Genomic DNA, 9,861 nt, shown 5'->3' with positions numbered 1-9,861 from the left:
TGATCTCTCTTGTATTCCTCTATTTCTCTCACCAACCCCACCTTCCCCCTTAAAAAAAGTTCTGCCCTTTGTTGGGTTGTTTTTACATGTTATTGTTCTAATCAGGGGAAAAAATGCACCCGGGGTTGGGGCAATTTAGCCCATGGAATGCTCAAAAGAACTGTGGAAAATAAAAGGCACAGCCTCTTTCTTACCCTCTTTATTTTCTCTTTCCACTTCCTTTTATATACCTTTTCTCTGTCACCTCCTTTCTTTCTCTCTCTCCTTTGTTTTCTGCTGGGGGAGGGATGGAGCACGGCCCCCTCACCCCCTGTATCTGTGCCTGTCGAAAGTAAGGTCCTTTTGCACCCAAACATTTTATTTCTTATTTTTATGGCTTTTGCTTGTCTTTTTTGCTCTATTTTCTCAGAATAATTTTCCCGAATTTTCTTGTCATTGTTATGCCGACGATACACAATTGTATATATCTTTTAGGCCATCTTCTACCTCTGCAGACACAAGTGTTCCAAGGCTAGAACAATGTATCATTTTTATTCGTAGCTGGATGCTCAATAATAGTCTGAAATTAAATTATAGCAAAAGTGAATTTTTGCTCATTGGCACTTCACAGCAGATCTCTAAAATTAATATCAACTGTATAAAAATTGGAGTATCCAATGTCAAACCCTCTGATACTGCAAGGAACTTAGGAGTTTATTTTGATACAAACCTCAATATGGAAACCCAAGTCACGAATGTATGTAAATCAACATATTATCTCCTCTATAACCTTCGGCGCATTCGCAAATACTTTGATCAAGAAAGTATGAAACTGGTGGCACATGCTTGATTACAAGTAAGCTTGACTACTATAATGGTTTGTTGTTTGGAATGCCTGATAGTCTTATTTCTAAGTTACAAAGAGTCCAAAATTCATGTGCAAGACTTATCTACCGTGTCCCAAAGTTCAGTTCCACGACACCTCTTCTGAGAGAACTCCACTGGTTGCCTGTACGTCAAAGAATTTCATTCAAAATTCTGTTAATTGTATATAAATCATTAATCGGTCAGGCCCCACATTACATTACAGAATTACTCAAACTTAAAACCCAATCACACAGTCGAAGCCTGCGAAGTTCCACAGATAAATTATATTGTTTCAGATCCCATTTCACAAAACAAAAGTCACACTTGGTGATCGTGCATTTGCACATGCTGCCCCAAACTATGGAATAGCCTGCCAATTGATATAAGAAGCTCTCCATCCTTGGCTCTCTTCAAATCAAAATTAAAAACATATCTCTTTAGTTAAGAAAATATGCTGTGTAGACATAAGTAAAAAGAGATCTGAACAAGCGCAGCTGAATATATCCATATAAAAGCTGCGCTATACAAATTAATGTTTATTATTATTATTTTCTTCATTCTTTTATGTCCCTGTACCGTGAGCTGTGGTTATATATCTATCTGTCTGTCTGTCCGTCCATCTGTCTGACTGTCTGTCATATTCTGTCTTTCTGTATATCTATCTACTTGACTTTCACTCCATCTATTTCTCTGCCTAGTTATTGTTCCATATTAGATCTTCATTTTTTTTTCTTCGAATCCCTCTCCCCGTCACCCTTGCGTTCTGCATTTATGGTATGTCTCTTAAGGAATAATAGAGTCTGGGGGGGGGGGCACTCAACTTAACCCCTCAAAAAGGTGTGAAATCTGAGTTTGGCCATTAATTTATCCAAACTCCCAATTTTACCCAATGCACATTTGATATGATTCAAAAGATCATTTAATTCTCTTTTAAATGATACCATGCTTGTTATGATCATGCCATCACGAAAAGAGCAGGATTCAAAAGTATTGGATGAGGTCTGAATTGAAAAGCTGCAAAACGAGCAGAAATGGTCATGAAGGGTCAATAAAGAACATGATTCTTTTGTCTTAAAAGATGAAAATTCATTCAAATCAAGCCCCTGCTTTTTTCATTTTTTATGTTTCGTTGTGGCTTATGAAGTGATGGTTCTGTGAGATAACGTGGTTTGAGTCGTGGTTTGAAATACCCATGCTTTATTTGTTTGTTATGTGTTGCTTGTGCAGAGGTGTCATTTTATGTTTGATTCCATGTTAATGTTGATGTTAAGGTGCATGAAAACAAAAGAAACCACTGAGAAACTCACTCATCACAACGGGAAAAAAAAAGAACAGTGACTTGTGTTATTTTGCAACTTGTGTTGAATTTCAAGGCACTGCATCTCCATGTGAACCATGATAATGGTAGGGTATCATTTTAAAGAGCATTAAATGATCTATTTATTCATATCAATCAAACATTAATATTCACTAAAACAGAGGAGGGATTATCGATCAAAGTCAGATTTCCAAACTTTTTTTGAGGAGTTTATATATTGCTGTACACAAGTGCGACCACAGGTTTTACAAACCCAGCCTAAACAAGTTGTATCCATTGGTCATATTTATACGTTTTTCAAGTATATTCATGTACTTTCTTACAATTTGTCCACCTACACAAGTATATACCCCTATAAGTATAGGCCTATGTGTTTTACTTCACAAACTTACCTTTTGTTCCTGATATGGGATTTTGGCACCTAAACGCGTGATGCCCCATGATCTGCAAAAACATAGAAAAGTTATTTTTACACCTTTTTTTTTGGGGGGGGGGGTGCGCGCTTGTCGTTGAGTGCCCCCGAAAATAGAGTGGTGAATAACTATAAAAACTGTGTGTCAATGAAGCGACTAAATCCCGTCTATATAAGAGAAAAGAACTTTTATCTGAAATTCAACATAAATCTGTCGAGATTGATTAACGATTGTTTTGTTTTAATTTTTAAAACCATATTTACACCGATCGGTTACTCGAACTCGAAGAGCTAAAAACTAAGGAGTGTAAAGTAAGTTTGAGTACTTCCTACTTATTATCATTATTTTTTTTTTACAAATAAGATACGGAGATAAGGTATTTCATTAGGCCTTAATGAGTAATGTGAGTGCGAAGCATCATCACCAGTTGATCTCGTTTATTATGAAACAGCGGCATGTTGTAGGAATTAATTAATGGACTGGATACGTACCTAGATCTGACTGAGCAATAATTCTAACACGAAGTGCAAACTATTTTTTCTTATATACACATCCGTGTCGCACCTAAAACGGGACAGTTAAATGTAACCATAATGCAGCATGTCTCATTGAACAAAATAACTCAAATCAGGGGAGGCGGAACCGGGGGGCACGGGGGCACTTCCCCCCCCCCCCCCCCCGAAAAAATCCCAATAGGAAAAAGAAATGCCCTTTATCAAGATGAAAAATGCATGTTTTTTTTCAACATGAAATAAGCCCTTTTTCAAAATGAAATACCCTTTTGAAGTAAAACAATACATTTAGGCTAGAAAATCCTTTTTCGATTGGATCGCGCTTCGCGCTCGCATCAAGTATTGTTTATTAAGGTACTCGTCCTGTTCATGGTTATAAAATATGCTTAGAATGTCCAGTTTTCAGGTTGGAATATCCATGCCCCTGGGAAGCGGGGGTGCCGGGGATGCTGAAGCACCCCCCAATGAAGCACCCCCCAAATTTCCTTGTTGGGGCTTCTTGTATTATTCTCCATAGTCAGCACCCCCAGGTAATATGGAAATGTGTGAAAAAATTGAAAAATGTTTCCAAAATGACCTCAATTTTTAGTGAAAAACCTCTTTTTATTTATTTATTTTTTGCTTTTTCAAATTTCTCGGGACCAATATGATTTCAATTTTGTAGAGAAAACCTTTTTTTCTGCTTTTTAAATTTCTCTGGACCAAGTTGATTTGTAGTGAAAACCTTTTTTGGCTTTTCAAATTTACATCAGCACCCCCAGTCAATGCAGTTTTTATCAGGTTCCTTTTCTGGTCAGCCATAAATTTCAGCTCGAGCTTCGCGCTCGCGTCATTTTTTTTTTTTAGTTAGATACACATCTGTTTTCATGATTATAAAAACTGCTCGGATTTTTTTTTCAATTCAATTCAAGTATTTAATCCAGACACAGCTGCATATGCAGAGGTCCATATCAACAAATAACATACATGTAATGTACATCAAGACAAACATACAAAGATAATACTGGAATAAACAAAGAACAAATAAAGTATAAACAGTCAAAAAGGAGAAAAACAAATCACACTAATAACTAGGAACAAACAATGATTACCTAAAACAAGTGGTTAAGCAGTAAGTGAATAGTACAATGGAAATATTTACATATGGCAAAATGAGTAACTTGTCTCGAAAAAGACAAAGATACAGACTAATATTAGTAGACCATTAATTACTTATGACACTGCTAACAAATTGTCATACCAACGCTTCCACAGTTCCGAGGTGTACCTCGTACAGCTCTGTAAGGGGTTAACCAATATATTTACAATGGCATTTTCAGAAATGTCAATTCTCTCAATAAACTTAAAAGTTAGGTTTCTAAGAACGGCTTGACATGAAGGTACATGAGCGTCAGCGATCAACATTCTACTATAGCACTAGAGTGCCTAGGTAACTGAAGAAGCATTCTCATAGCATCGTTATAGGCTACCATAAGTTTCCTTAAACTGCTCTTTTTATATCTGCACCATAAAATGTGCAGTATACAACGGTGTACAATATGCTCGAAATAATGCAATCTTTACTCCATGGGAGCACATATGGAACTTCCTGCACAGTGTGTTTCCTTGTGCATAAAGTTTGCGACACTGTCTATAAATATCTCTATCATCACATAGGTCCTCTGTGAAAAAATGACCAAGATATCGGGTCTCCTTACAAACTTCAAGTTTGGTGCCACACAGATAGAAATATGGAAACACTAATCTATTATGATCTTTACAAGTAACAAACATAGCATGACTTTTTTCGCATTAATTTGACATCATTATCCATACCAAACTGAGTGCAAACATTTAACAAACTCTGCAGCCCGGCAGTTGACGGACTAAAAATTACAAGATCGTCAGCATACATCAAGTGATTAATATTGGTACAGCCAACTAAACAGCCAGTACTACAATCATTCAATTTCACAGATAAGTCATCCATGTACAAGTTAAAAAGGTATGGAGACAATATACCTCCTTGTCGAACACCATTAACAACAGTAAACGAGTCGGATAGGCAGCTACCCCATCTAATCATCATAGTTTGGTTACCATACCAATACATTAATATCCTGATCAAATAAGTTGGTATTCCCCTATCATACATTTTTTGGAAGAGTTTTCCATGATTGACTCTATCAAATGCTTTGGAGGCATCAAGAAAACATAAAAACACTGAGGAATTTCTCTTTTGATAGCTCGCAATGATCTCTTTTAGAACAAAAATACTCATATCAGTTCCATGTTTCGCTCTAAAGCCAAATTGATTATCACATATTGAAATATATTTTTCTAACCTAAACAGAATTATCTTCTCCAAGAAATTAGAAATTACACTCGCTAACGCAATTGGTCTATAGTTATCTTTGCTAGCAATTTGGCCCGCTTTGTCCTTCAACACAGGGACCAAAATAACAGATAGCATACTATCGGGTAGTATTCCATGAATTAAAAAAACAGAAAAGCATACAGCAAGTAAAGGACCTAATTTGGCGTTAGCATACTTTAAATGCTTTGCAGTTATACCGTCTAACCCTCATATTGCCATCAAGCTTCGTAATGGCTTTTACAATTTCTTCCGGGGAAACAATCATATCATCATGAAAAGAAACATTGTTAACTAAAAACTTTTCACTTCTAACACAGCTTAGCAGATCCTTATATAGTGCTTTCTCCATAGTTCACATATTCCATTATCTCCTGTGACACCTTCAATGTTTGTAGGTGAGGGTGATTTACTATTATTCATGTACCTGATTTCTTTCCAAAAATCATTATAACTCTTATTCTGCAGTTTACTAGCAATTGAATCTGCACGCATAGTGTTTTCATTATTTTTAACAAAACGTAAAGCATATTTAAATCGCGCATTCGCCTATTTTTCAACTCAAAGAGAGGGCCAATTTTAATTTTGCCATCCTCTATCCAACGCAAAAGAGCTTCTCGAGCCTGGGAGTGAAGCTGTGCAACATGTTCATTCCAGCCAGGCTTTGAATGTCCCTGGACCCTTTTAAACTTATACAAACAATCACTTGCATCACATAAAACATCTACAATACTGTTATACAAATTACATAAGTCACATATGTGACCACTAGTTGTACAATTAGGATCATTACAAGAAAAGGCATCAGACACCAAATTTATTTTATTTAACCCTAACTCAGTTCGGCGGCAATATTCATCTTTGAGACTATCATTAATCCTCACCCGATCTATCTTCCCTTTTCTAATATTATTCGAACCAGCCTTCATGTGACCAGGCAAGTGCCCCAAATGAATTGATATACTTATTGGAATATGATCTGCGGTAGCAAATTTGTATTCTATCTTAATATCCTCGATGGAGTCATGAGCATCTGCTGTACAAATACAATGATCCAACCAAGAAGTAGTATGCCAAGATTCACTAACATATGTATAACTTCCACCTGGTAAAAAATCAAGACTTGATAAAACATAATTATTATCATTACAAAATGCCTTCAAGTGATTTGCAAAAAGCGAACTATGATCAGAGATGTCCGCGTTCCAATCACCAACTATAAAAACACTTGTGGTATCCAACTCTGCCACAGCAGAAGAAATGTAGCCTAATTTCTCAAGAAAAAGACTTTCATTATCTAGACTTTCAAAAGGGGTGTACACATTAATAATAACACATTTTTTTTTCATCTGTAGCAATTTCAATACCTACAGCCCAATCAGTATTAAATCTGATTTCACTTATTAGGTTTTCATATCTAGTATTCCAAAGGATAGCAACTCCTCCAGGTATTCGACCTTGGACATAACCATTACTAAGATCTGTGGTAGATTCCCCAATGCCATGATATGAAGGATGTAGAGTGTTAATTCTATTTAAATCTTGCTTATAGCTAGCCACGTTTCTTGAAGACATTATAATATCTACATCTTCATTGAAAAGATGTTCAATGACATAACGACGGCTTTTGTCAGTAGTACTCTGCCCAAGACGCAGTCCCCGACAATTATAACTGATAACTTTGAATTTTGATATAAGGAAAAAAAAAGTAGCAAAAAAGCAAAAACCTCTAGCTGAGGTCTGTTTCAGTTCACTCTGCCAGGCCCAGAGGACCCTGCATCATGCCCGCCAGGTCTCTGCTTTCGAGGTTCAAAATACCTCCTGACAAAAATACCATCTGGCCAGATATCAGGAGCATACATGTCATTCACATCATTGCATAAGGCAGTGATGTGAAATGAGGAAAAACGGGCATTCTCTTGAACTATTTTTCGGCACGTGACAGAATCGTTTATCTTCTCACGGAGATATCCCTGGAGAGTGGAGGAATCCAGCTCAGGGTCGAATCTCGTGGCAAAAACACCGGCAAAAACATTAACCTGTTTGGTCTTGACTGCCAGTATTCCCCCAACAGAGGCAGTCCCCACTATAACAGGCTTCTGTTTTTACTACATGTTTCCTCACCCGAACGTTTGTGGTTTGCCTGTTGACGGACTCATCAGATGAAGCTCTACGCCTCCCTCGACGCATGTTACGGTCTTAAACTGTAAACTCCTGCTATAGCGTAACTCGCTCCCTAGCTTATTGAAAATGGCCCGTATTCTTAAGTCGGGTTTAACTTAAACTCAGGTTTAAAGTTGTGGTCTAAGTATGGATAGCCAATTGTTACATAAATCACTAACAGTAGAGATATCATATTTCAGCTCATTTAGCTCTCAAATCATTCAGAATTGTCTAGGAAGTATAAATAGATGATTGTCTTCACCATCGATGAATCAGGGAAGAGCACAGTAAACATAAGAAACAAACAACTTAATGAAAATTTGGACACTTTTAGCTTCCCATAACTTTAGCACAGACTTAGACCATGGTCTAAGTTAAACCTGACTTTAGAATACGGGCCAATATGTCCAGTGTGTGCGCGCGCACTGCCTCTGTGTTGTTTGGTACCATTTGTTTGTACACCAACGCACCGGATCTGCACGCATAAGATCCACTGCATGTACACGTACACGATCGATCACCTATGATTTTCTCTAAATGAAAAATATGCTGCATTTTTTTTTATTTCTTATTTTGTGATGAGAAAGAAAACCCCCCCCCCCCAAAAAAAAAAAAAAAAAAACTTATAGAGGGCAGTGACTGCTGAAAGTAATTCAACAGATATTCTATGTCATTATTTTTGCTTTTATATTGAGAGTACTTCTGGTTGGTATCTCAGGCCTTCCGGTTGCTTAGACAATGTCTTCAAGCGATATCACTGTCACTTACCATTTCCTGGCCGAGGACCGAACTGAAATCCCTCTCCAGCTCCATCTCTCCTGCGTGGTGTACCCGCTGGGCAAGACTGCAGTTGGTTACCTTACTCATGATCTCCATGATAAACGAATAGGCTGTCTGTCTGCGGAAGTCCACCGTGGTGGCACACAGTCATGTAGGTGATTCGGTCCTTGATGACTACATGGAAAAGATAGCTAGAAGAGAAGAAGAAAAGGGAAGTGAGTTATGGTAGCCCTCTCAAACCAAAGATCATGGATTCGAGTCCATCCCAGGGGAATGAATGAAGCCTGCTTTGTGTGTTAATGTACCCCTTCTGTTTCATAGATGCAAGCCTTGTTACAGTCGAAAACACTCACTCCCTCGGAAAGGATGTTAAATTTAGGCCCCATTTACAGGTGTGTCATCACCTTGCGCATAAAGAGTACATTGCACTATTCGTATAAGAGTAGGGGTGTAGTGGTCCACCTGCACTCCCCCAATCAGTTTTAACAGGAGGGGAGACCCGCAGAACACAGTGATTCAGTTCGCTTTACGCCAAAACAAACAATGATAACAATTGAAATTGGATTATTATATCTTATCAATCAGAAATCACTTCAAAAAAACTTTGCTCAACTTAATAACTACAAAACAACACACAACTTCTTCACACAGATGATAATCTCATGGTGAAAATATCCGTTTGCACCAAAATACGCATTTTGACAATCATAACAAGATTGATTATTGCAGTCTGGGCGTCGCGTAAGAAAAACCTCTTAAGATTACAAAGATGTCAAAATAGATATGCCCGCCTTATATTAAACACTGATTATTATACCACATATTACATTCAATTAATTTGATATGGCAATCTATACACACTATACATTTAATTATCAATATTGCGTTTTAGTTTATAAATTATTGAATGGATTATCCCCTCCATATCTCAGAAGACTAATTACTTATCGTCGTACCATTTACCCTACTCGACAATCGACATGTTGTTACCAACCAATTATACCTGCCTAAACCCACTGAACTGAAAACAAAAAAACGTTCTTTCTCTTATATTGCAACCAAACTTTTCAACTCCCTACCACTTCATATTCAAACATCCCCTTCTCTCCAAATCTTCAAAATACCAGACCCATTGAACAAATTTCCTCTGTAACCATCCAAAATAATCGCTATCTTATCATGTTTTTTTTTTCTTTCTTTTTTATTCATTACTATTGATTTTTATACTTTATCTTTGTATTAATAAATTATTCTCCATGTTTTATACTCATTTCATTTTTAATGTTTTTTTTTCTATTATCTATTTTCAATCACTGTTTTTATTGTTGTATATGTTATGTTTATATATATGCATATTGACATGGCTCCCTTGTAAGGCAGGCCAATTGGCTTGAACGGGACAACCCTGTCTTTTCAAGAAAACGTGAATAAATAATTACAAGTGCCCCTTTTTGGCTTTGCCCCCCAAACGAAAAT

This window comes from Lytechinus pictus, chromosome 5 (assembly GCF_037042905.1).
Source record: "Lytechinus pictus isolate F3 Inbred chromosome 5, Lp3.0, whole genome shotgun sequence".
Lineage (NCBI taxonomy): Eukaryota > Metazoa > Echinodermata > Echinoidea > Temnopleuroida > Toxopneustidae > Lytechinus > Lytechinus pictus.
Note: the sequence above shows the minus strand (reverse complement) of the source record.